The sequence below is a fragment of the Pinus tabuliformis genome, chromosome 2_2 (assembly GCF_031772625.1).
Source record: "Pinus tabuliformis cultivar Carrire ecotype Pingquan chromosome 2_2, CPIR1, whole genome shotgun sequence".
Taxonomy (NCBI): Eukaryota; Viridiplantae; Streptophyta; class Pinopsida; order Pinales; family Pinaceae; genus Pinus; species Pinus tabuliformis.
In genome coordinates, this window is record NC_142300.1 from 928735763 (window position 1) to 928738554 (window position 2792).

A 2792-nucleotide genomic window follows, 5' to 3' on the forward strand; every position below is an offset into this window, starting at 1 on the left:
GAAAGAAGAAAGATTCTTCTTTCACGTTCAAAAGAACGGAGGGAAGATGGGATCGGGATATTTCTCGGGAGAAGTACAAAATACTTCATATTTATCACATATTTGATAATAAGCCATACAACTTGTTCGAGAGTTGAGAGTTAGTCATTGATCTTGCTTTGATCCCCTATCAGAGGTCACCGACGACCCACATAAGAACAAACGTTAGCTCATTTTTTATTCTTGGAAGAAATGACTGTAGATAGATAAATTGGTTTTTCCGGGGCAGACGTAGCCAAGTGGACCAAGGCAGTGGATTGTGAATCCACCACGCGTGGGTTCAATTCCCGTCGTTCGCCTCATAAAAGAAGATAAAAAACGGACTGGATCCGAATCCGATTTGTTGTCATTTTCATATTTCGATGAAAATATTTCTATCTATGTAATAGAAATGGACACCCGAGCCTTCTTTCTTCGTGGGAAACATGAGCCCTTTATAGGACTTGAACCGATGACTTACGCCTTACCATGGCGTTACTCTACCGCTGAGTTAAAAGGGCCCCCTCATCATATATGAATGAGTGAGTCTACTATGGTAGATGGACAAAAAATTGGATATGGATGATCCATCTATCTTTATAGATATCAAGTTGAGAACATATATTATAGTAGCTCGTAGGGTAAGGATCGCTATACTGGAAACTCCGGGCCGAGTTGATACGAAGTGGATGGAGAAAAGTTATGCCTGAGAGCATTTGCTGAAATATGTTCGTATTGATAGAAGAGCCAAAGGCTCAACGGGTCAGGTCCTATTGCAATTACTTGAAATGCGTTTGGATAATATTCTTTTTCGATTGGGTATGGCTCCCACCATTCCCGGAGCTAGACAATTAGTGAATTATAGACATATCGGGTCAATGACCATATGGTAGATATACCAAGTTACCCTTGCAAACCTCAAGATGTGATTACTATAAGAGATCAACAAAGATTGAGAGCTAAGAATATGGAGCCATTCCAGTTTATGGCTCTTTTTCTTCCTGGAAGAGGAAGATCTTTCTAAAATGAATTAGAAAGAATTCAATTAGAAGATTAGAGGAGTTGAGCAAAAAAATTCCTTGATAAAGAGAAAGAACAACCTAGAATTTCTAAAACTAGAATGGATAGAATCCTTTCTTCTCTCTCGGAAATAGAAGAGAGAGAATTAAGGAATTCCGGAATTTGGATTCAAATGTGGAAGGAAAGAAGTGACGGAATATCCGTCAATGGGATTGTGGCGTGTATAGTTTAGTGATACAGGTGGGTTTTATTCGTTACATTATCAACTTAAATAGTTAAAGGATATTTGGATGGATCTCTGATCCATCCAAAGCTCTATCTATCTATAACTAAAGGGCCCGATACAACCATCAGAGTCAGAACAGTGAGCTACGCAATAACTTCTAGATCCATTTGGTTTTCTTTCACCCTCCATCGACTGAATGTATGAATAAAATGTTGTCGGGATCAATCACTTTTCTTCTATTTTGTCTTCTTCGGACTCCTACCCATTCGTGTAGTTTCGATCAGGAACCTATGGCCTTGAGAAACTGATATCTTTACAATAAGACATAAAATAGATAGAGAACCCTAAATAGATAGAGAAAGAACCCTTCAATATCTATATAATAAAATTTGATATTGGAGAGAAATAAATGGACTAATCCATGTAACGCATTTAATCAAACTCATTGGGGAGGGAATGAAGATATGGTAGAGCTTAAATTTTTGATAGCTTTTTTCTTGCTTTTACAACAGGTATTCTAGCTATCAAATTAGGTCAAGCACTGTATGACTACTGATTTTTTCTGCTTTTCTTGGCCTGGCCATAAGCCAGGCTAAGAAAAGCAGAAAAAATCAGTCATACAGAACTATTTTTAACGAAATGAACAATACGATTGACTGGATCGTTCTTTATCCAACTGAATAATGGCAATATTCATTATATTGCCGATACAATCTGTACATACTATGATATACACCTTTACTCCACCATTCATTTTGTTACACATGAACTCTTCCATCTTGGAGAGATGGCTGAGCGGACCAAAGCGGCGGATTGCTAATCCGTAGTACGGATCATCCGTACCGAGGGTTCGAATCCCTCTCTCTCCGTTTGTCCACTATTGATCCTGAAAATGAATAACCCCGAATCTTTCTACGGAACGGAAAAGGCCCATTAACCTAGAGACTTCCTATTTTGACCTTTTTTTTCATTGCATAGCACAAAATGATAAAGTTATCATTTTGACTGAGCATTTGAACTTAGTATTTTATTTTTTTTCCCGCAGTGCAGTAAAGTATTTTTTTTTCCCACAATACTTGCTAAGGTTTTGCAAATGGGGTAGCAAGCTAAATGGGCTTGATTGTGGGGAAAAACTCCACAGTTAAGCGCGCTTGAGCCAGAGGAGTTCTGGGATGGGTGACCTCCTGGGAAGTCCTGGTTACCGGGTGCAAGCCCCGGAAGTGATGATTGATGCTATGTGATTCGTTCTCCACTTTTCACTAGTTTCAATCCCACTTCTTCACCCCTGTGAGCATCACCCGATGCAATGAGTGCTAAGTGAACTATTCAAAAATCATGAGAAATTAGTCAGTTACGACTACCTCTCATGGAAATGGTCATACGTTTGAATGACTTACTTAACGCAGTTGAATCCAAAAAATGATATCTAATATAATGCACTGCGTAAATCCCCCATACTTAAATTCAAAAAGAGTCAAGGGATCTCTACTTGAATGGTTCATGAGGCACAATACTTGCTAAGGTTTTG

The 2792-nt window shown here is 38.7% G+C and overlaps 1 non-coding gene across 1 annotated transcript; it reads left to right on the forward strand.

The window, feature by feature from the left end:
- The first annotated feature begins 2045 nt into the window (after positions 1-2045).
- Positions 2046-2133, forward strand: TRNAS-GCU (transfer RNA serine (anticodon GCU)). The gene has a single exon. It is a non-coding gene; the product is annotated as a tRNA-Ser (tRNA).
- Positions 2134-2792: the final 659 nt, after the last annotated feature.